At 38.2% G+C, this 24,997-nt stretch overlaps 1 long non-coding RNA gene across 2 annotated transcripts; it reads right to left on the bottom strand.

Annotated features, from left to right (window-relative positions):
• Positions 1-2,474: 2,474 nt before the first annotated feature.
• LOC135409035 (uncharacterized) lies at positions 2,475-24,469 on the bottom strand. 2 transcript variants are annotated; one of them, XR_010427992.1, is made up of 3 exons: positions 24,288-24,469; positions 21,159-21,202; positions 2,475-2,952 (listed from the first exon to the last, which is right to left on the bottom strand). It is a non-coding gene; the product is annotated as an uncharacterized LOC135409035 (long non-coding RNA). The 2 variants fall into 2 exon arrangements; XR_010427993.1 differs by lacking the exon at positions 2,475-2,952 and adding an exon at positions 16,220-16,693.
• Positions 24,470-24,997: the final 528 nt, after the last annotated feature.

The following is a 24,997-nucleotide window of genomic DNA, read 5'->3' as shown; positions in this document are numbered from 1 at the left end:
CTTCTGAGGCTGAAAAAATATGGCAACAAACAAGTTTATTGTCAATTGTATGTTTGTTTGTTTTTTATCTGAGTTATGATTCATCTCTGGGATATTTGTGTTGTTTGCAACAAACTTGATTGCAGTTGTTCATGAGGAAATAATCAGGTAGAAATGTGCATTTTGAAAGGGAAGACAAAGGTTCCTCTCAAGAAAATACTGCTTTTGGTGACACTGACCCTACTGATAGCCAAATAGCAGTTGCTTGACTAATAGTAAGTGAAGTTTCTTGACTTTGAAAATACAAAATGAAAATGGAGAGAACAAAACCCCTCTCCTTTTTAATCAGTATTCTTAGTTTAAAGAGTCGCTGTTTAAAAAGTCATAGGACAACATACAGTTTATATTTTTCATTCACCACAGAAAAATTTGTGAAATGCCAAAGGACTCTCTAGAAATTTTGTCTAAACTGTACTACCTTTTTCTCCCTGACGCCTGTGGACAGTGATGTTAGAGCAGTGCTGTATACTGAGTGGATTTGTGTTCAAAATCAGATAAGGATTTTATTTGCCAAGATTATGCTTTGAAGTGGTCCCAGCACCATGAATTATCTCATTAAAGGTGGTTTACTGGGTTCTATATGGCAAACACTTGAAATTTCCTGTCATTGCAGATTAACATGCTGCTGTCTGCTACAACTGTGCCTGTGTGCTGGATCAGCTGGGAAGCAGAGCCAGAGCTTGGACATGGATGAGCTTGAGACACGCAGGAGGCAGTCATTGACCTGACAATATAGCACTGGGCAGGCTAGTGGAGGAGAAAATCAGGTGTCTGTCTTCACTGGAGTTTGACAGACAGTGAGTAAATACATTTTAAGGCTGACAAGGAAATAAAGATCCTGTTTTATGTAAAATTAAAGGTTTGAAATTTTTGCTTCTGTTCTAGTTCCACACCAATGCAAAACACACAACAAATATCTAATGAGCTCACAGGAGAGAGAATTTTGCAGAACTGAAACTTGAGTCTGAACCTTCAGGTCTTTGTGTTTCACCACCAAGTTACTGTATATTGAGTTTCTCAATAGAATTCAGAAAGAATCCCTTCAGGATTTGAAGTCTTTGTGGAAAATCTCACTGTATTGTCTACAAAATATGGAATCTTCAAGCTTAAAGCTTTTTTTTTAATTTCTTTTTTTATTTTATTTTAGCTGTTCACAGTTATACCTTATTCCCTTTAAGGGTTTTCAAAAATATTAGTGAATTCTCTTATGAAATCTAATCTCCAGTATGATGGAGCAGGTTACACCCAGAGGCAGGGAAGTTGCAGTCCAACAGGGTAGCTTTTTTTTTTTTTCCTTTTTTTGTTTTGTCATGTGGGAAAAAAAAAACAAGTTGTGAGGATACCTTCTCTGTTCTGAAGCATGCTTCAGTGGAAATTTCAGGAACTGTATCTGCTCTTCAATGATCTTATATAAAAAAACCTTTAAAATCCATTTTAAAGACAATAAACTTTGATAAAGAAAAACAGAGTGAGTTTTCCTCTACAGAAATGCTGTATGAATGAGAGAATATCCCCTGAGCACTTTCTGTGCAGAAACTTACCTCAGTTTTTCTAAGACAAATAGATACACTATATTCATTTACATCAAAAATTATCTCATCTAAAGCAGAATTTATGTATCTTCCCAGCTGGGGATGCTAGATTATATCTTAGTACCAGGGCAGAATGACCCACAGTGCTTCTTGTCCAGACTGATGTTCTCTGCAGCATCCTGTCAAGTAATTTCATAGCACAGTCTTTTACCCAGGGTTAATACATCCTGTGACATGTACTATCTTCCCTGAGGGTTTAGCCCAAAGCTTTTGAGTGTGACATTAAATGTGCTGCAGTTACTTAGCTTTCGTTTGAAGGTTTTTCAAAAGAGAGGATGATTTGAAGATTTATGCATCCCTGAGTTTCAGCATCTGCATTACAGTAATTTTGGAGTATTTAATAAAGCAACATCAAGCTGAGATGCTTCGCATGCAGAGTGAAAATCTGAAGGAAATCTCAGGAATTTTAGTTTATAAGGAGTACTACTTAAGTGCAATCTTATAAGGTCACCTGAAATGCTTATCTATCTATGCCAAAAAGAGTGTCCAGCTCTTCTATCAATATATTTTCCTGCGACTCCTTAGGAGCACGTTGTGACTAGCTCAACACTTCTAGTATAAAGTTTAAATCCACTAAAAAACACAGGAAAGAAGGAGAAAAACTTTCTGTCTGGAACAACAGCAAAGAATGGGATTTGGACTTCAACATCATTTTGTATTGGATGTGTGCTAGTTTTTGTGTGATGTAGTTTGTTTCAAGCAAGGAATACCCCTCCTTCTCTCTCTCTCTCTCTCTCTGTGTATATATATATATATACACACATATATATATATACACACACCTTTTTATTTTTTTTCTTTCCTTAGAGCTTGATCTGACACCAATTCTTGAGATGCTGAAGATGTAACATACTGAAATAACAACAAAGATACCATTTAATTTCACTTTAATCTGGATGAAACTGAACTATTCAGTATTGGCCTTTCTCCCTTCCTCTGTCTTGCCTTTTTTTTTTTTTATCATGAGAAATACAAATCTTGCCTGCTGGAAGTATCCCATGGAACAATATCAGTTTGCACTTAAGGAATCTCAGTGGAACCGAAGAGGACATTGTTGTAACACAAAAATTCTGCCAAGTATTTTATTATAGTCCATCAGATTTATTTTGATTCAGATGCTAGGATAATGTAGGCAGGAGACTGGTAATTAGAACTCTGTTGAATGTTTGCATTGACTCTCAAATCCATTTGAATCAAATAAGTTGCTGCTTTAAATAAACTTTATCCAATCTTGAGTCAAATGTTGTTTCAAGCAACAGGAAGGTAGGCAGATACTTGCCGGATGTCTTCATCAGCCTTCCTTCTTCATATCCCACGAGCCCTGAGGAAAATAGGACAGAACAGAAACCCAGTTTTCTGGCAACCCTCATTCTGAAGAGAAGGCATGAAGCCTGCTTGGTGGCCTTCTGAAAGATGGGAAAAACAGCTAGCTGATGCTCTTGCAAGGCAAAGTGCAGCACAGGAGAAACAGAAACAGAAAGGAAGTCATCAACCCACTCACCTCCTGGGAAGGGCGTAGAGATAATTAGTGACTGTTTGCAGAGGACTTTTCTTTTGGAAAGAGAAATGATAAATTAAGGAAAGATGAAAAGGTTCATTTATTGATGTTGTATACAAACGACAACTCTCCCTATGGAACCATCTGAAATCAGATAGGGATCTCTGTGTGGGTGGGAAGCAAGAACTTATAGTCATTAAGGTTTTGTGCATTGCTGGGTGACCAGTGAAATGGCCAGCACTTTGTTCATGTTACTCAAATAAAGGTGAAAAATCCTCCAGTACCTGATGAGCTGAGCTCCAGGGGTGGATTGTCAATAAATTGAGAGGGAAGCCCTGTGGTATTAACAACCCAGTAGCAATTTTGAACATAGACTTGTAGAATAACCTGGGTCAAAAGGTGCCTTACAGATCATCTCTTTCCAACCCCCTTGCTGTAGGCAGGAACGCCTTCCGCTAGACCAGATTGCTCAGAGCCCCATCCAGCCTGGCCTTGAGCACTTCCAGGGATGCAGCATCCAGACCTCTGGGCAACCTGTTGCAGTGCCTCACCACCCTCATAGGGAAGTTTTTATTCTTGATAGATAATCTAAACCTACTCTCCTTCAGTTTGAAGCCATTCCACCTTTTCCTGTCACTACACGCTTTTGTAAATAATCTCTCTCCATCTTTTTTGTAGGGTCCTTTCAGGTACTGGAAGGATGTATTCAGGGTTACATCTGCGATTTTATCCCAGAAATTGGGATGCCAGCCATAGTAGGCAGAGAGAAATCGACCTTTTCTTCCTTGGCTGTGTTGCACATGGTGCATACTAAATGCTTACCCACAGCATAAAACACAGAGACGCAGGCAATTAAATGTTGTTACCTTGAGCCTAAAGGCAGGTTAAATCAGTAAATCTCACTTGAATGGCAACATTTTAGTCCTATGCTTCTGATAGTCTATATAAGAGAAGGATTGGAAACAGAGTTTTTTGAGAAAAGAGATGCTCTCCTGTCAGTTCACATAATCAAAACAAATTATCTGCTACAACTCTTTTCTTTCTGTAATGAAAGCACTTAAGTGCTGGAATGGATTTCCTTGAGAGGCCATGGAATTGCCATTGTTGAGGATCTGCAGAACTTGACTGGACAAGACTGAGCAGCCTGATATAAAAGTGAGGACTGCTTTTCTTAGAGCAGGACACTGGACAAGAAAACTCCCAGAGATCCATCTCAGCTTCAATTATTCTATAATTTTAAACTATGATGGAATCTGAATTAAGGATGGCATTATATGAATAATATCAAAACTTCCTTGAAATATCCATTGCTTGTGTAGGTTTATTTCTCTAAAATTTATTTGAATGCTTAGAAACAGACCTATATTTAGGTATTTCAGTGAATCTAAGCCTTTTATTCAGCATGGTAGTTTGGTGAAGTTAGATCACTAGTAACACTCAGCAATATCAAATTTGGTTATTTTGTATCAGTGGTTTTTTTTCCAAGCTCAGTACTTTGAAGGACACTTGATTGTTCAGGCCACTTAATTCCAGTCATAAGATATCTTTTAATAACTTCTTAATGCAGTATAATACACACAATAAATTATTTTATAGGCTTTATGTATCTTCCATCCCAAGCCATTAATGTCAGTGAGACCATTTTAAGCCACTAGATCTGTGATCTTCCACCAGCTACCAACTGAAAGAGAGATGCTGTGGCACTCTGACTCGTGAGTTACAGAGTGATAGCATTCACACTTTAGAAAAAAATGAGTCCATTGTCCAGGATGGCCACCTTTTGTGAGTTCAAGAACATAGGGGAGTGAGAACTCCAACCCTAGACTGGTGTGCACAGAGCATACCCATGTCCTTGTGCCTGTGAGATCCTGCAACTGATCACAGTCAGCTTGGCTCTGTTTTCTCCCTGACACTATCCATGTTGTCTTATTCCCGTTTTGGCTTCATCTACAAGTGAGTACTGCTGCCCTCCAATGATCACAGGCAGTTTCTAGGATGTCCCTTGACTTAAACTGCAGACAGTGTTGATAAAAGGGCAGTTTAGTTTGTAACAATCTAAACCACGATAGAAGTAATTACAATGTGCAGGGCTACTTGTTTATCTCTTAAGTTCTGAAGAGAATAATATGTAGCTTCAGTTGCATTGCTCCTGTATGGAATGCTTGACCAATGCCATGTACCTGTATAACACCAGACCATCTCAGAACTGAATTTTCTTCCCACATATTCTGTTTGCACACTTTAATACTCTATATCATGTAAATTCATTGGCAATGAACCTTGTTACAAGTACTGGACTCTTCTAAATGAAAAAGCCTTTTAATATCCTATGTTCCCTTATTTGAATTTTAACCTGCTATTTAAATGTAACATGTCTGTGTGCAATAGTGCACCATTCTGGAAAGAAAAAGTTAGAATCATAGGATGGTTTGTGTTGTAAGAGACCTTAAAGCTCATCTTGTTCCAACCCTTGTGAAGGGAACACCTTGGAAGGGACACCTTCCACTAGACCAGATTGCTCAGAGCCCCATCCAACCTGGCCTTGAACACTGCCAGGGATGGAGCATCCTCAGCTTCTCTGGGCAACCTGTGCCAATACTTCACAGTAAAGAATTTCTTCGGTATATCTAACCCAAACTTCCCCTCTTTTAGTCTGAACCCACTGCCCCTTTCCCTACTGTTGCCTTAAAATTGGGAGCAGAAAAACTCCAGACAAATTTAGTAGAGATAAGATAGAGAGCAGGTCTTTAATGAAGGCCTTCTGGCACAAGGAGTGTGAAAAGGTGTGTGCCTCTGTGTCCAGGGTTTCCACGATTTATGGTCCGATCCGAGAAGCACCCATCCCCACCAGATCTTCCCACCTCCACCAGGCACACCTCCCTGGAAATTGAGTCGCAAGTCAAGGAGGTTTTGTTTGCTTTCTAATAAGTGGTGCAGGTAAAGTTCCTCAGAATGCCATGATTCTTAATATACAAATATGGCCATAGGTCAGCATCACTTTTTGGGTCCTATTTTAAACTCACTGCTAACTCTAAAATGTATGCAGAAGAGACAACGTGAATTTCTAGCTTCTTGAAAACGTTCAACCAAAATAACTATTCTGACTCTGCTGAAGACAGAGAATGTACTTCTCTTTTAGTTCAGTGCCCTGAAGAGAATATCCTAGTTTTAACAAAAGTTGTACTGGAAACATATTCATATCAAAAGCAAAAATGCAGGACCAGCTACTGTGAGGGGAGTAATTAGTCAAGATGTAGTGTTTAATTTCTGCAGGATCTATAAGAAACAGCCACATTCAGTATGATCTATTTTGGTGTGTGTGTGCAAAGCCAGGTCTTCTGTACCAGAACTCCCTCTGTGTGTGTGTGTGTGTGTGTGTATTTGTGTGTGTGATTATTAGCATTTCTCTGCTGGTGTACTAAAGCACTGCACAAGGGATCTGAGACACATTACAAGTGGATTTGAATCAACACAGACTTCTTTCAAAACATAAAGAAATAAAAAATTAGAGTTGTACAAACCTAAACTAAAAAATAGAAGCTTTACCCTGCATGTGTTTGTATTGATGCTAATGAAACATTTAAATGTGTCTTATTAGATTGCCCTGATGACACAACTTTGCCCCAAGAGACCAATAAATGCAGATGCAATCCTTTGCCAAAATCTTCCTTTCTTGCCAAGTACACTGGATCATTTCCAACAGACTGCATAAATCCAGCCATATGTAAATACAATATTTTCTGACTAACTAAAGATCAAACAAAGTTGATAAACTTATCAAATGTCGGTATAAACCTACTGCATTCTGTCAATGAATCCTCACAAATTCATCACTTTTGTCAAGGTGTTGGACATTTAATGCTACTTTGTTTTGAAGTTTGGTATTTAATTACACTTAATGTTGCCAAACAGACAGAAGTGGTGACATTTTAAACACAGAACTGAATAATTAGCAAATTGTTATTTTTATGGTCATCCTAAACACCCAGAATGAGTGTGGTGTAATAAACAGTACACAAGGTAATCTTTTTACAAGTAATTACAATGGCTTTACCTAGAAGTCCATCTTTCAAGAAAACAGAATTCCAGACAATGTGGAAAGCATTCAAGCTAAAGATCTTGAAATAATTAGATATTTAATGGACTGAAATAAGGGCCAGAGGAAGGGGGAGCTCATTTGTCTTTGGTTTTCCGGAAAGCTTAGTATTGCAAAATATGCAATATTGCTAAGTATTGCAAGCCCTTTCTAGAGCTGGTGCTTGGAAGGTATGAAATAAAGCTGTGGCCAAAACCTACCTTTTTTTCACCATTCCAACTTTGTGCTGAGATTGACCAAATAGAGCTCTTCAGAATTAATCTCAAATTTGGAAATAGGAATATATGTTTTATCACATCAGTGTAGAAACTTGAATGGTCGTAGGAAGCAACTACTGATTTGTATGGCAGAGAAAATGAAATTTGTTGAAAGAATGAGATAATATATGTTTGAAGTCAGAGGTATTAAAGCATCCTGAAAAGGTGTGTGTCCATGTGATGGACCGGGACAATTGATTTCAGAAAAAAATACTCCTTGTGAAAGTTCATCCATAGGACTGGCAATGAAATCAGTAGTGCTAATTCTCAGCTCCCATTCTGTGTGTTGGTGATGAACTGATGTTGCCTCTCACATAATGTCCCTTTCTTCTCCCTTGGCATTCAGTGTCTCAATTCTTCTTCTTTAAAAAGCAGAGGAGCAGGAGTCACACTTGGCCAACATGTTCTTCTTCCACCCTACAGTTACATCTGATGAAACCTGAGCTCATTCAAACACAGTGGTAAAAAAATCTCACTGAACTATCAGGATTTCATAGAATTTGCAATTTTGTCAAATTTTCAATGTCTGTACAAAGCCACAGCGTTGCCCAGGTGGTATTGAGACAGACACGAGCTTAGTTCTGCTTATGGACAACACTTGCAAAAAAACCCCAAAACACCCAAACATGTTAGAGTGGCATTTAGCATTCACTAATGACCTCTCTCACCAGGACTTTTTTAAGGTTCATACTCGGCTAAAACAATCATATGACTGCTTGGGAGTTGAACTGTGGGCCAAATTGACCTCTTCTGTGCAAATACATCCACCCTTTAACAGAACCCGCCCTGTGGAAGGAGGAGTGAGTTGTGCAGAGATGTATGGGTGACTGCACGTATTTAAAATGTTAATAAAACTTGCTTGTGGGAAGTTTGATCAAAACAATGAGTTGAGAAGAATATCTGATCTGAATTTTTCTGCCGTGAAACCATAATATCAATAGCTAGTGTACCTGTGTACCTTTGTGTTACTGTTTTTAGACCCGTACAAGTAATAACAAGTTTCCATGGCAGTTTTGAAGTTTGTTTGTATATATGTGAGTAACTCATTTCAACACTTTGCAAAACCACAAGAATATATGAATACACAATTGTGTTGCTAAAATTTTGGGTAAAAGGAATTTTCAGAGCTGTGAATGGAAAGGTCATTTTGTCCTGAGAGTGAATCCAATTAAAGTCTGTGCTGAGGCTAAGGAAACTAATTGGCATGTAGATTAAAGCCAAACCCAAGCTTTCTCTGGGCATTTAAAACCAGACATGAATTTAGACAGTTTCAGGCGACGAATTTTCCAAGTTGTGTTGGAGGACTGTCTTAAAGTTGCATCAAATGAAAAAGGAAAAAGTCATAGCAGAAGGAGAAGGATGGGAGATTCAGGATTCGTGTGGAGATTTTTTCCTGACACTGTAATTTCCAAAGCAACAACAACAAAAAAGCAACAAAAAATCACAGCCCTCATCATGAATCAATAAAAAACATCTTTCCATAACATTTTTATTATTCTGATAACAACAGTTTGACATTTTTGCTTTGGCTGAGTTAAGTTTTTCCTATCTATTGCCTGCCAGAAGAAAAAAAAAATCCATAATTTTCTGCCATCTACTGGCAACTATTTCTTTCTGATTATTAATGAATGTGCACTCAGGATCATTTCAAGTTGTCAATTCTGAATTTTGCTAGACAAAACAGGAGGTTTCTGATCATGTCCAGAAAGGGTAAGTTATGACAGTAATAACAAGAAATGTTTATTCTCTGTGTTTTTTTATGATGAAGTTGTTGATTGTGAAAGGTGCCACAGTGACAACCATGATGCATGACACTTTTTAAAAGGTATCTACTGTATTCAGCACAGGAACCAACCTATTCAAATTCTGATCATACAAAAACCTTCTGATTACCTGCTAGAGAGGAGAAATCTCTTCACTGGGTCTCTGCATGACCCCCACTAGTGCTCTGTCCTTTGCATCTTAGACAAATTCAACCATGGCATTTTAGACCATGTGCTAATTGGACTATTTGCATGTAATGCCCTGGCAAGTTTATTTTAATGACTTAGATATATTTTTTTTGAGACTGGAAAATGGCCTTCAGCCTAGTGTGTCCGACTGTGCAGGTTTATCTTTAATCTCACACGCCTGTTATTTTCACATATTCCAAATACCTCTGCATGGAAACAAAAAAATTGATGTATTTCATAGTGATTGCCATCTATTTAAATCAGTTTTTTGTTAAATCTGATTAACTCTCAGTTTATTTGTTTTATATGTGCAAGTTAGAGTTGGGATCACTCTTCTCTTGAATAACACTATAACCCACCAAACAATAAGGAAAAAAAGTTAATTTTAATCCAAACCATTTCATTGCATTATGGTATGAATGTTTGTACCAGGACAAGAGTGGGCTGGGACTGCATTTTCCACTCCTGATGTTTCTTTAAATTGATCAAATGCTTGCCTTAGGCACTGCCGAGTCCACACAGAAGAGAAAAATTGAAGTGTTGAGCTTTGGGGAAAAGAGCTCAGAGGAAGCAAGGGTGGGTCAGAAATTTCCTGACATTTAAGCCAATCCATCATAAAACATAAACAAGAAAGAAAGTAAGCTTTGTTAAGTCTGATGCTTGCAGACATAGGTTCAGTTGGAGGGTCCATGGAAGTTTTTCCATTATCTAACTGGTTTGTTTACTCCAAATAACCATGTTGGTTCCTTTTTTGTATAACCTATACCTCAGATATGTCATGGTACTTTTATGCCAACAGTGACTTCAGACCAAGGAAATCGTGTTATGTTTGTGGAGGTTGTTTTTTTGGTTGGTTGGTTGGGTGGGTTTTTTTGGTAAAATTTAATCAACAGAAAAGACCATTTTTAATGACTTGGATTTGAAAATCAGTTAATTCAAAATACGAAAGCAAAACCTGGGAGTTCACGTAGTAGGCTGGGGTAATTCTCTCTCAATTAAATGGACAAAGGAAGGTGGTCATGGCTTTGCAGACTGTTTGCAGGGGAGTGGTGGGTCTGGGAGGCTCCAAACTAAGCCAGAGGTAATTGGGATCAAAGTTCTTTCTTGCAAACCGTAAGAGTTTTGGGTAGGGAGCCTGGAAAATTAATAAACATAAGATGGCCCTTATATCAAATTTGTGAGATTTGCAATATCTCCTTCAGTAAATGGGAAAGAACAATATTATGCCAAACTTTAGGAGCTGAACAAAAGCCACAGACCACATAAAAGACATTAGCTGTACATGCCTGTGTAGTCACATGTAAACTATTTGTATGCTGGTTGTGCACGTGCATACTATATTTATCTTTGTGAAACTTCGACTGCCTAGTCACCACATTGCTCAGCTCAGTGACTTTTGAGTGCATTCAGGCAAATGTCTCATTTCCCAACATTCGTTTTCACAATAGAGGCAGCAGAACAAAACCTAGGCTTTTACCACCCTAGTGAGAAATGGGCATTTTGTGTAAACTGGTGGAGCAACAAGAGCTGCAAGCATGAGCACACATCCTTCTTTTGCCAGCTGTGTTTCACAGACAAGAAATGTTGGTAGAAGGTATAGATATCTTTAACTGACTCATCTATTTTCTGAGTAAGCACGAGCTACAGCCTCCATACAAAAAGCTTGTGAGTTAATTCAAAATACCCTCACTTTTTAAGTGTTTGTTCTATCTGTCTGATTAAGAAAGTGTCTCTTCTAGCAATGCTGCAAGATGAGAGAAGTTCAGCTGGCCAGATTTTCTTACCTCAGGTGTTCATTTAATGGCTTAAACTGGGGCTTGTTCAAAGTTATAAAGGAAATGTGCAGATGCGCTCTTACGTAGCCTAAGTGGTTTAGGAAAATGATTCCTTTCACTCCAATTGGTTTTGCACTGTGAGAGATGAAGTAGCATTTCAATCAGCTCAGATGAACAGAGTCAGTACATCACTGCCACTGAAAGATGGACCTGTCTTGCATCTCCTGTTCCCAGCCATGCAGCTCAACCTCTTCTTAGATTGTGTGAGAGCCAGCGCTGTTCACTAAATCATCTGGAAAGCAAGAATAAAGTATGTAGAAATACATTGTAATTTGATGTGATACAAGCACTTCTGTTTCCCCTTTCCTGTTTCCACAGGTTTTATTCTGTCTTTTCAGTAACTAACTGTATGCTAAAAGACACATGGGAGGTTTTGTGTCTGTTACGTTTGCATGAGTAAAAGTCCATATGCAGCAGGAAGCTGATCCTCTTGGCCTTTACAACTACTTTTGATGCACAGCTGGGAATTTTGGTGAGGCTAGTGAATCTGGATAAGTAAAACTTTTTTAAAATTTATTTTATTTCCTACCAAAAAATCCATCTCTTTGCGTGTGCTGCACTTCTTTTTTTCATCTTGGTTTACCAAATGATTTGGTGTCAACTTTGATGTAGCGTGTCTTGTCAGACAACATCCTTTTCCTTGTGTCAGAGATGTGTTCTTCCCATGGTGTAACATCTACCTCTGATAATCTGGGCCATTTGCTGCAAAAGAACAGGGAAACACGGAACAGAAGATACCACTGTTTATATTTGATGGTTTGAGCTGGTGATCTTATAGGTCTTTTCCAACCTAAATGATTCTATGATTCTTTTCTTGAATAACAGAGTAAGGTTTCCTTCAGTTGCCTCCTTTTTCCCTTTCAACATATCTTCTACTTTCTCCTTTTTGTATTCTGCTTTCAGAAAGATTATTTTGCAGATGGAGAGAAGTGAGTATAGATCCTGCACTGTTAACCTCAGTCCTATAAACATCTGTCAGCTATTCCCTCCCCTGATTTCCTCTAGTAAAAACCAAGTTTTTAAACATGCCTTTAATTTTCTTTGTGCTGAAGACATACTTCTAAAGGTTTTCTATAATTGTGAGGTTTAGTAACCTATTAAAAATGAAAGTTGATATTCTCAAGTAAGCATATACCTTCAGAAAGTGAACAGAAGAAATTTCTTCACTCCTCCAGCTCCACACATCCCTTTAATGCTGTTAAGCTCATAATAAGCAGTGATAGTAAGTACAGCTTAAAATCACACCATCATTTGGTGCTACAGACTTGAAATTAGGGTTTGGGGGATCTTCCCTTTCTTTGCTCTTTTACTCTTTCTGACTGTAAGTGGTAATTGAAGATTTTTTAAAAATGTAGATCACAAAATGTGATTAGATACTGATGTCTTCTTTTTTGACCTCTTCAAGTACTTTTACAAAATGTTTTAACACAAACCAATAAACAGTTGACAGGGATGACCTAAGAGTGCCTTTGGAGAAATATATTTCCATGAAACCTTGCTAACCTTGTCTTCTTACTGTCTTGTCAGTATTTCCATTACAATTTATTTGCTACTAGAGGCTTAGGTCTAAGAAAAAAATGCAGTAATCTTGCCTCTTGTAAGTAGCTGGTAAATGAATACAGAATTTTGACAGATGACAACATTTTTTATGGAACTCAAATTAGTAATTTTTTTTTTTTTGGATTCCCGGAATTGGCAAGGAGACAGATTTTTCTCCATCCCTGGACTCAAAAAAGTGACTTTTTTTTAAAAAAAAACAGTTCTGCTGTAGAAAAACATAATTATGTGTGGGTAGACTTGGCGTGGATCTCTTCCCCTTTAGGGATCTGAAGAAAACAAGCTTTTTCAAATAATAATATACAGGTAAATAATGAGTTCAGGCCAAATAACTGCTAAATATGAGAAAACCAGCATATTTCTACTCCTACTACTGGCCAGAAAAAGATCAGTGATTACCCATATCCTGACAGTGATATTTTACACAGATTTCTCCACTGTTTTCAAGTGGGAGATCAGTGCCTGGGCTGATGGCAGGATGTAGACCTTATAAAGTATTTCCTGCTGAAAAGAGCATTTTGGATTACAGTATAGGCTAAAATGTCATTAAATGAGATGGATTATGAAAGGTGGACTTCTACCTATTCAGGAGTAAGTATAAAGTGACATGAGATATCCTGATGTTGCAAAAGACCCCTAATCTAGCATATCCCTGTGTCAGTAAAAAAATCTCCTTAAATTCCAACTAGAACTTAATACAGACAGGGGTTGTGGCAATAGGGAAAAAAAGGCTTAAAAGGGCAGTACATTAATATCCAAGCTTCATTTGTTTACTTTTCTGTGGACATTCCAACTGGGTTTCAAATTGCTTGTATGTACATGATGCAGAAGGATGCTAACAGCCGTGAGGGGGAAGGAGGGACTGGTGGAAAATGAGGGGGCAAAGGCTGACCTGCGGCCTGTGCTGAGTGAAAGGAAGGCAGAAGACATAAGCATCTGCCATCTACAGAAAGTGGAGATGGGAAATTTGGGCACAGATGTTGCTGCGTAGTTCTTCTGTAGCAAACAAGTACAATTATGTAAAGCATTATTTACATCTTAATATCACTTTCTTAAGTTAATGGTAACAAACCTCTCCTACAAACACAGGCTGAGAAAACTGGGGTTGTTCAGAGAGCTGGGAGTACCCTCCTTTCATCTGCTGATGCTCATTGTAGGCAGAAGTTAACTTACAGCCACGTGGGCCTGTTTGTTTGCTCTAGTGCCTGTGTCATGAAAAACCTGATTGGAGTGAGGTGTGCTGAGATATCAGCATGTTCTTCTAAATTGTCCTATCATCTGTACTTTGGAGAGGAGCAACTAATAAGCTGCTATGCTTCCTTGTGCTTTAGTACATCTTTCTAATTAAAAGACATTGAATGGTCCTGAGTTCAAGAGGATTTTAGAAAGTAGGCAGCAGCTTCTGTCTTCTCTTGGCTGTATAGTAGTTCTCTGTTGGTGGAGGGAAATAATAAAAGCAATCTTTAATACTTATTTTAAATTGGAAAATATGCAGGTTAGTATGGGTTTTTTTCCATATCCTAATTTCATCTTTATAGCTTTTTGAATGGAACCATGCGAATATTTTAGGAAGCAATATAAATTCCCTGCCCTACAAATTCCTAGCAATATCCTTCAGATCAGAAGATGGCACAAAATTTAATTTTGCTGTTTTAAAACTTATCCATTTACTGGGTTATAAGTCCTTCCTAATTTCTACTTTCTATTGTAGTGGTAATGACTGTAAAAGCTAGGTCTGGGTTTTCTTTTATTTCTGACATGTGAGATATTCTGTGGACTGTGTCTTTCAAGCTCCCAGGAGCACCATGGATTTTATTGGCAGATTTTGTAACACCATGTCCTGGTGTCACATGGAAAGGGGCAGAAAAGACGAATTTTCTGCCCAACCTGTATTAATTTATTTTTTTGTCAGTCAGTGTTCCCCAGAGGTGAAAGCCTTTTAACGTCCAAAACAGTCTGTTAGCTTCTCACCTAATGAGACTCTTCCTTAACAGGTTCACTGAGACAGACAGGACATTTGATACCTTTTTAAATAAGGACCGCCTTTAATAGCTGTAGGAAAACCCCTCAGCAAGTTTTTCCTATGAGTTATTTTGCTGTCGACGAAACTGTCAGCGCCTAGAAACAGAGTCACTCTAACAGTTCACAAAAAAACATGCTTATTAATACAAATTTGTGACAACTTATAGGGCTTGTGATAATGTTTAACTGCAGAAGTTATACTGAAATCATGTAGCAACAACAGCAAGGCCGGGCATGAGCACGCACTCTAAGGCAAAGCAACTTACAAAGAATATTAATACCGCAAAACCTAAGCAAAAACTCTAAAGCAAAGCCACTCACAAACCACAGGCTTTAAAGCAACTTACAAATAACTTACAAACTTAAAGCTAAAACTTAAGCCATGCCCTAAAGCAAAAGCAGCCTACAAATAAGACGACTTACAAAGAATAAGTAAAGCAAAGCTTAAACACCCTCCCTAAAACAAAAGAACTAACAAAGAATAAGTAAAAATTTTAAAGTACTATGGAGCAAAAGTAAAATCAGTGTATATGGATAAAGTGACTGCTCATCCCAAGGCATCCCGAGAAGGTGGAGGGAGAGAAAGGTAGCCCTTTGGTTACCTCCACAGAATGGATGGAACTTCTCCCTGATTTTTGTTTAAGTTCAATCTCTTTTTATACCTTTTTCTTTAGGCAGTTTGAATGGCTATAATAAATAAACTAATTTTGGAGTGATAGACTGATGAAATAGGCCCAAGTGTCCACTTCATGAGTTCCCGGCAGCCAGGATGTTCCCAAAAAAAGGCCATGTTGTCTCCCTATCACTTCTTTCTTCATTTTAATCCTTTTATCAGTTTCTGGGAACGTCTTCTGAGGTGCAGGGTTTTTCCAGGAAACTACAAGAAGCCTTTTTTCTTCTTTTATGTGGTTTTATCTATCACCTTACACTTGGTTTTGGACAGGACAGGGTTAATTTTTGTAGTAGCCAGGAGGGGGCATGGCTTGAACCCAGAGGTTATTCTATACCACCTTACATCATTGCCAGAGGTGGGTGGAAGGGAGTCTCTTCTGGGGTTGGCATAGTGTAGCAGAGGGAGCAGTGAGGTATCCTCTGTTGTCAGGGAGTTTCAGTGTGAATCGTTCGCCTCTTTCTTGTACCTTCTTTCATTAGTATTGTTGCCCTTACTGTTTGTTTTCTTATCTCATTGCTGTTTCCAGTAAACTGCTCATATCTCAACCAGGATCTTTACCTTTCTCATCTCCCATTCTCGTCTCTATCCTGCCTCATGAGGAGGGGGAGGGAGGAGCCAGCAAGGGACAGTGTGGTCTGGAGACTCTTAGTAGGAGCACTAAACTGGGGAGTACCATTCCTAAACCATGACACACCACTGCCTAATAAAGTACCTGGGAACCATGGAGGGCAAAAAGGGGGGTGAATGAATTTACTGCTGTCTAAAGCCTGTATAGTCACTGAACTCAGGCACTGTGTAACAAACTGTCCTTTCCTGGACTGTAAGACTTTGAGGTCAGAAGGTTGAAAAGCATTCCAGGAACAGTCTGTTGTGAAAGCTGTCATTTTGTGTTTTCCTAACTGGAATCGAGGAGTCTCAATTGTCTTTCCTATTTCATTTATTTATTTGCATATATCAGCAGTATCACAAAACTGTTCTTCTTTCATCTCTGTAATAGCAGGCCTCAGTAGTTTGCTTGACCTCTAATGAAAGTTTGTGGGAGGGAAAGATGCCAAAGCTTCTGCCCCACTCTTCATAGCTGCAGCTTTGTTTCATCTTGTGGCTCTGAAGACTGCTCAGCTTTCCTCAGAGAATCAGAAGTGAGGCCCCACAGGGGCATTGCTATCTCTGGGCTAATGAAGCAATGAAAAAGGGAAAAAAATTATCGTAATGATGATTCTTCAGCTTCTCAGTTACCAACATAATCTGCCTGGATTGGGAAAACATTTCCTGAACTTTTAACTGAAAAGCAATCTGTCCTCTGTTTGTCTGTCTTTCTCTGATTTTTCTTCCCCTCTAAGTCATGGAAAATAGAAGTTCAAATAGCCTAGTACAAGATGTGCTATACTAAGAAATGATCTGTTTTTCTGTCATAGGTGGTATTCAACATTAAAAGAATCAAAGATAAAGTGCCAATGCCATCCAAGCAGAAAACTATGTTGCTTTGACTGAAGGGCAAACCTTTATGATCATATAGCTATTACCCTGAAGTGTTTTAGAACACCAGAAAGTAAGTTTTAATGTGGCTACCATTGCCAGCTATCTGTGGGTCAGCTTTGCCTACCCATGCAAAGGCTGAACAGTGCCTCTCTCCAGCTCCCAGGTAATTTGAATAACAATACCAGGTGTAATTAACCTTTCACTCTCTGTTCATAGACTTCTGTTTGGATTTTTGCATTTATCGGTCCACACACTTTATTTCAAGTTCTAATTAATAATTCCTATCTTCCTTTTAGTCTTGGAGGAATTCCCACTGCTCTCTGCTGTGTTCTTTCACATACTGGTGCTGATCCAGAGGAATAAAGCATTCAGCAGCAACTAGAATCCCACACATTTGGCTTTTTCCTTATATGTGTGCAGTTGTTTTCCTTTGCCTCATATGTACAGTTTTGGTACTCTGGCAGCTTAGTAAACCAGAAAACCCTCTTCTATTCTTTCATCTGGTTTCATATCTGCTTTCTCCCTTAGTGTGTGCAGGATGCCTTTGTTCTAGAAACAGCAGTGTTCCTTCTCTGCTGGTGCGTGCACCACTTCAAAGTAATGATGGTATTATCAGCCTACAAAGTGACACTTTCCTGACCACTGCTTATTAGTCAGATAATGCTAACAGCTTTTGGAGTCTCTAATGCCTACTTAACATTGACTTCTTATTCCATGCTGTTTCTTATTCCGGCTGATTAATGTTGAAGGAGTCATGAGCTCTCTGTTTCTGAAAAGCAGTTTACAAAAGATGGGACACAGGAAAACCTGCTGATTATTAATGGCAAATTTGGGTTCAATGTGTAGGGGAAAAAATAATATAACCCACGCCAGTATATTTAACATAAGGCAAAGCTAATTCCCTCAGAAGAGCTATTAGGATACCTCCCCATACAGGCCTATTCGCCAGCCACTTGCTTGTGTGGCCTAATACTACATGCTGAAAATGAGGGGCCAAAACATGACCATACTTTCTAAACAAACACTCTGGTCACCCCTGTGTCTAACTGAAGCACATCTGTTAGCAAGATAAGCCAGTAACTGATTCCAAATTTTTCACCTTTGGGCCCATGTGAGTGGATTCGATTCACATAATGTAAACAAGAATACTATTTAGATTAACACTCTCTTCAGAATAGGTAAGGTTGGAAAGATCTTGAGTAACCTAATGCAAATGTTCTGTTCCTATGGTCCCAATTTCCCTTCAAAGGTCTGTGGGACTATGTCAAAGAGAACTTCCAGAAGTAGGCCTAAATTCACTAGAGACATCATTTCCTGAGTCACTATTAAATTAAGCTCAGTACAGCAGCTTTCAGAATTACTTAGTATGTCTTCTTTGAAGACAAAATGTCCTGTGATCCAGAAATTTGTGTTTCTTGACAAAAACTGGTCAAGTTTCAGTAACCTTTTATTGTCTTGTGTGAATACAAAGAACTCTGCTTGAGATAAATTTGGCCTAATAAGGCCATAAAACCCCCACAATATTTGAGCATAAAAAATATTTATACATTTCTTAAGTGTTTTGCCAATAAAACCCACAGCAAGGACAGACAGACTAGAGCAATAAGCAGGAAATGTATCATTAAAGTTATGGAAGAGGCTGCTCTCACTGCCCATGTCAGGGGCAGAGAGATGTGTTTTGGACTAAACTGAGGAGCAGTCACAGTTCCCACTGAATAAGAACAACCAAGTCTGTTTATGGGAGTTGCTGTTGTTCAGTGTGTGTGCATTTTGAATAAACTCTGGATTTATGGGGAAATCATTAAAAAAGTAAGGTTTGTACATTCTGAGAAAAGAAACTGTTTGTCCCTTCCTTATCTTAACAGTGCCCAACATTCCTTCCCTGTGTCCACTGACATGACCATTGAAAAACAAAGCAACTAGTGGTAGCAAAAAGGTAGAACAGCCTTTACAGGAGAATGGAGGGAAGAACTAGCAGAGACAGCACCAGGGTGTGCATGATGATGTCTACAGATCTGCCTGTCTCCAAATGATTAGCTTAATTAACAATTGCTTGCTCTGCATGATTGTCAGAGATTCTTCTTGTGAAAAATAGCCAGCAAGAAGTTGGCTTCTTGCTACAAATAAAGAGATATTGAATTTCTTCACTTTCATAAAGTTGCAAATGCTTTAGGACAGTGATGTAATGTTGGTTGGTTGTGTGGAGAATGTAATCTCGCCTGTACGGCTGTGCACCCACACACTAAACAGGTGAAAATTCAGTTGCATGGATCCACCTTAGTGTTAGAAAATTGGTGCTAAATTGGGGTTAGATAGGGAAACTGATGATTTAGTGCAGCTGTAACTCCTGGACTTGGGAGCTGCTGAGGCATCTCTGGCCTGCAAGAATGCAGTGGATTACCCAGGTGCAGTATTCCCCTCTCCCACAAGGTGTAGGCAGTCTTTCCCCCCTGATGTGGGTCTCTCTATCTCAAGGTTTTGCTAGTCCAGCAAGTGTCCCAGGGTGTCAAGAGAATATTTATCATGTGAAATAAGTGCTTGGACAATGCTCTCAGGCACATGGTGTGATTCCTGGCACTGTCCTGCACAAGGCCAGTATTTGGATGATCCTTGTGGGTCCCTTCCAAATCAGGATAGTCTATGATTCTATGAAATTATCCTCATCCCTTCTCCAGCTTGCTCCCTCTTCTTTCCTCTGCAGTCCCCTGGAAGAAGGACCTTGCTTTTAAGGGCAAATCCAAGTGCTTTGTGGTTGTCACCATATTTTCTTTCCATGTAGGCCCTGGCATAAAGGGAGCCTGACCCTGCCACAACACTGCACCAAAGACACCAGCCACCAGTAGGCAGCAAAAACAATTACACCCTCAACCCTTCACCTCCAAGCTGCTGCCCTCTGGGGTATTTTCCATATTGCAGGTACTTCTTCCACTTAAAGAAGCTGAAAAAATGACTAGGTGGTATATTTCCTGCATGGATAATCTCAATGATTAGGACTTCTAATCACCTACCTGATTCCCCACTGGAAACAGAAGAACAATTTAATAACTGCAAAAGGTAGTGGTTAATTTCTCTGTACCAGACCATATGGCACAGCAAAAAAAGTGTTTTAGTCTCTAACCATGAGGTGATCTGTGCTGGTAAACCGCAATACTTTATAGTAAGGCTTGTTGGTATTAAAATATCATCATCATGGATGGCAGAAATCCTACTTCTGAGGCTTGTCAATAGAATCATGAAAGGGTAAAACCAACCCAAATTTGCAGGATTCATTCTCAGCTCTATTACTTTTCTAAAGAAGGTCCTCTAATGGATCAGTGATACTTGCTTTTCAGCTTATATATTACAGCAATATTAGGTTAAATTTTTCATAAAGGATTGTATTAGCAAACCATTTTTTTTGTGCATAGCTATATTTAACAGAGGTTTTGTTTTATCACATGTAAATTTTTTTCTGTCTCGTGCTTTAGGGGTAAACTCAAGTATTTGAGTATTAGTTAGCATTAGGCACAAAAACCTGATCAAGAATAAGCACAAGTTTCTTTGCAGAGAAACAGATTTGGTTTGGGGCTAGCTTTTTTAGGAAAAAATATGGGCTAAATCCTTTAGTCTTCAGTCCTGCAGGTGTTTTTACACAAATGTGATTGTTTGCGAGGAAAAGATTTGTTAGGCCTAAAAGCCATAAAAGCATTTACTTCAGTAACTCTATAAACAACTCCCAAGGAGAAATTAAAAATCATCTATAAAATTATGACAAATAAAGATCAAGAGCTAAATAAACAACATGTTGGGTGACATCTCTCAGATTAATGATTGGTAATAAAAGGAAAAAAAATAGAAGTTTACAACTTCTAAATTTTTTACATAGTTTTTCTTTTACGCCTTCTAAGTAGAGGCAGATTCACTGGTTTAACATCTGCTAGTGACATTGTGTTTAAATTAATACTGTCTATGTAATTTAGAGCAAAATGGCTGTTCTGTCAAATTTATCTTGAGATAACATCAAATCCAAATGGTCTCTGGTGGAAATCTCAATAAATATTCTGTTTTCTTTCTTTCAGCACATCAGTTATAGCTATGTGTTCCTGATTTGCAGGCAAATGTTATTACATGTTGGATTAGTGGGCTTGGACCGTCTGTTTACTTCCCTCAAATACTTACCATCATCTATTTTTTATAGTAGTCTGCAGTCTGTGTAGTGTGATCTGTGAAAAACAGAGGACATCTTCACTATTATTGCATTAAGTTTCTGGTTTAGTATCTAATTTTATTGCTGAAAATATGTTCCAGGCTAATTCTAATGTAAATGTTTTTCATTTCTGTGAAGTAAAAAATGAAGGCAGATTATTTTTCCTTGCTAAGAATATTCATTGTCCTTTTCAATTTTTGTTTTAGGATCACAGTGTATTCATGACATTATTTTAAAAAAGTAGGAAATCAAACCTTGTGTAAAGATACTGGTTCTGATCTGGGATGTTTAACTTCTGTGAACTGTAGCATGGGTTTCTGCTGCCTATCCAAAAATGTTTCTAGCTAAACTAAAAGCCAACCTCAAAAATAGTGCTTTGAGCAATACACTACTTCCACATTTCTAGGGAAAAGTGGATAAGAACTTCTGGAAAAGTTACTGTTTCTTATACATATAGCAAAAAAAAAAAAGAGTCAATCCACAATATTGCATCCTATTTTATCATGTAGCATTTTATGCTCTGGGACCATATCCCTAACAATTGCAAGACTATAGAGAGTTATGGCAGCTGAGGTTTTGGCAGTATTTTCCAATTGTACACCATATTACAAGTGGTATGTTATTTCAGTGCTAAAGTTTTATCTTTAAAGCAGATGGAATATTCTTCCCGATGTAGAAATAAACAAAAACCATGAAATACTTGCCGCCAATCACTGTAAATAGTTACCTCAGGTTTATTTTCTTCCCAAGGGTGTTGTTTGCTAGAAGATACGACACTTTATGTGTACTAGAACAGACAGTGTGTCGCCATTGTACTGAGTACGTGATTAATAAAGAGGGCTATTTTTAACAGCAAAACAATGTGCTGTTAAAAACCAGCACATTTAGAAGTAAGCAGCAAAGGTATACAGATTTAGACATACTAAAATGCTGTAGATGATCTTGAAGAACACAAAACCTAAATTTTTGTTGCTTTGAGCATAGCTATTCTGGTAAATTAGGTTAATGGGAAAGACACTGAAAAACAATCCCCCTTGTTTCTTATCTTACTAGCTAATTATAAACTTTAATGGATGAACATAAGAGAAACTTGAATAAGATTGGTTTAATTAGTTTGAATGTGATTTTTAGTTGTCCTGCTTGATAGTTCCCTAGGACTTAATAATGTTGATTTTGCGGTTTAGAAAGTATTTCATAGCTCATTTATGTTAAGATTGGCTTTTTCTACCCCCACAAACTTCTGATCATGATCATATCTTGGCCCAATGAAAATGGATGATGCCTTCTTTTGGGATACATTCTAGAAAAATTAACCCTTTTTAATGTGAATAAAAAAAATCTGATAAAAATGGCAGGTAATCAACTGGGTACTAAATCATCCATTGTTTAAAGTGTGTCTTGCATGCTTTCAGGTGTTACCTTCATGAGGGATAAAAGCACGCTCCTCTGCTAGAACTCATGGATGATAAGACCTGCTAGATCAAAACACAATCATTTTGATGTTGTCTGTTAATATTCAGCCTGAATCTAAGATCCTGCAGCGAATACAGCATAGATACAGCCTTTGCAACTGGTGAAGTTTGTCTTCATGGGCTTTGTTGCAAGATAGTAGGCCTGGAGCTCATCAGTGACTCCTAAGCAGCAAAGTCAAACTCTCATCCTACAGATGGCTGAGCATGTGGAACCATGTAATGAGATTCACTGAAATTCAACAGAACTCCATGTGAACATCAGTATAGCAGTGCTGTCTCTGTGTGTTGACTGGCAGTATTCAGGCCTTAATTTGTTAATCTGTACTCTGTGTAGATGGTATTTCACACAAACTTTAATGTTTAATTCGGGCCATTGTAAAGGAGTCGTCAAATTGTATGGTAAATGTTTTTTGCAAATGTGCAGTTTCTTGGCAGTGCAGACTTGAAAAATAAAATGCAGTGAAGTAGAAACCATATGTATAAATATTGCTCACAGCAAACCTGTGTAAAATCTTTCCTTTGGAATAGTATGATTATAGTCGCGGAAAGGAAGAAAACCAATAATTGGAGCTTCAAGAAAAGAGTGAAAACAGAAGACTTCAAGAATTTGGCTTTATTGTTATTTTTGTTGTTACTGTTGCTGTATTGTAAACTCATAAAAAAGACTGTATAGCGTTGAAATATTGTACCGAAATAAGATGGAAAGTTTGCAAAACATCACAGAAAGTGAATATGACTTGAAAAGCTTAATAGATTTTTTTAATGGTAGTGGTATTATTAAGGTTTTTATAGTAATTTTTAAAAATATTTAAATAACTATGAACCACAATGTATTTAGAACTCTAGTGTTTCTTTGAGTCAAATGTAACATTTTGTTCTTGATGGATAACTTATGCTTTTGACTTGATTAGGTAAAGTGAAGCTTAAAGGAATTCTGTAGAGATATAAGTCCTCATTTTCTTTACTGCAATTTTCAGCATTTTTTTGAACAAGGAAAAATGTGCCTTTTATTTTAAATTTTAATTAAAAGTTTTGAAGCAAATGATTGAGCATTGTTATGAAAATAGTTTCCTTCTCAGTTTCACATTTTTTCCCATCAAATAAGCTTTCTACAAATATACAGTGCACACCTAAAACTGGTGACAGACAAGAAACATATGAAAAAAGATATTGATTGTACAAGTGTCCTTTTAATACCTATATGTATCTGTGATGGTCCAAAGCTTTAGTCTTACTCTTTTTGTGTAGATCATGTTATATAAATAAATCTTTTCATGTTTATAACAATAGAATTTCAAAATGGAATGATATGCAACATTGTTCTTAAAAGTAGTGATGAGTTTAAGACATCTAACTTGCAGAACACCTGCTCTTGCAGAATTGAATCTTTGGTGCACTGATTTTTCTATTACACTAAATGCTGCCTTTTCTGTACTCATTATTGCATTCCAACACCTTTTTCCCTAACCTCACATTCCTGACTGATAATTAGTTGCATACAGTGTCTTTTTTAATACATTGTTTGGCACTCTACACTGGAAAGCAATAACATCCATCTACTAAAAGCACTTTGGAACATTTTTCACTGCCAAGGGCCTTGGTCAGATGTGCATTGAACGATTAACTCACCATGATTAAGACTTCCTCAGGTGAACTTAGAAGTATTAAACCCGATCAGGTAATTTGAAGTTCCAGGAGAAGGTAGCCACTTAACTTGCCTTTGGACGCACAAACAGCTGGCCAATTTTCTGGTCCATGCAGTTCCTGCCTATGGAACCGCTCCCCTGTCCTCGTGGTGGAGGCTGACATGAGAAGAGGGAAATAAATATTTGACATACGAGGAAGAACCCACCATTTACAGTTAAGATTCTATGATCTGTAATCATTAACTTTATTTTCTGGTCCGGGTTCTTTCTGGTGCCCGTCACCCAACAGGAACTGTCAGCTGTAAAATAGGACAGACTGTCTAACTCCACCTTGACTCCTGAGTGACCTTGCAGACTACAGTTGAGGGGCTGGGGGCCAGGGACCATCTGCTGAAGGCAAGCAGAGTCTGAATGTTACAGAGGGGGAGGCTGTGAGGTTTACACAGAGGGGTTTGATAGCTCTTCCAAGAAAAAAGACACCTCTGAAGTACTGGTAGCAGGGCAAGTTGTTGTGCTCTGAGAGCCTTCACCATGGGTAGTTTATGAGGGACACCAAGAGATGAGAGCTGGACAAGGCACTTGAGGAGGTGTGCAGCGGTTGTGCCACCTAATGCTACTCAGTGACACTGTGTTGAGGCCAGCGAAGTGCACTCCCACCCCATTGCATTGGTCATTGCTGACTGATGATGGGTA

The sequence above is a fragment of the Pseudopipra pipra genome, chromosome 2 (assembly GCF_036250125.1).
Source record: "Pseudopipra pipra isolate bDixPip1 chromosome 2, bDixPip1.hap1, whole genome shotgun sequence".
Taxonomy (NCBI): Eukaryota; Metazoa; Chordata; class Aves; order Passeriformes; family Pipridae; genus Pseudopipra; species Pseudopipra pipra.
The sequence above is the reverse complement of the archived record's forward strand: the minus strand, read 5'-3'. Positions and strand labels throughout refer to the sequence as shown.